The sequence below is a fragment of the Trypanosoma equiperdum genome (assembly GCF_001457755.1).
Source record: "Trypanosoma equiperdum strain OVI genome assembly, contig: ctg_156, whole genome shotgun sequence".
Lineage (NCBI taxonomy): Eukaryota > Euglenozoa > Kinetoplastea > Trypanosomatida > Trypanosomatidae > Trypanosoma > Trypanosoma equiperdum.
The window spans coordinates 1-403 of record NW_027123582.1 but is presented as its reverse complement, the minus strand read 5'-3'; positions in this window follow the sequence as shown (position 1 = coordinate 403).

Sequence of the window (403 nt, the reverse complement as noted above, 5' to 3'; positions counted from 1 at the left end):
TATTAGTTAGGGTTATAAAAATATTAATAATGATAATGATAATGATATTGACAGTAGAGTGCTGTGAGACTGTATATACTAATATCATAATGTGAGTTATTGTAAATACAAAATGACCGAACAAAATAGTAGCAGTAAAAAAAAGACAAACGTGAAATGGGAGTAAGTGATGGTGGAAGTGAGAGGAAAATATAAACATTATTAAAGGAAAAAAAGAAATTAGAGAGAAAGGAAGGAATATGGAGAATTAGAACAATTTAGCTAAAAATATAATGATGGGAATCATCGTCACACACAAAGGAATGGAGGGGAAAAAAGAAACAGAGTAAAGTGCACAACCGAAATGGAAGCACTGGGTAATCTTCAAAGTCAGCGATAGAAGAAGCAACAAGAAACGAAAATA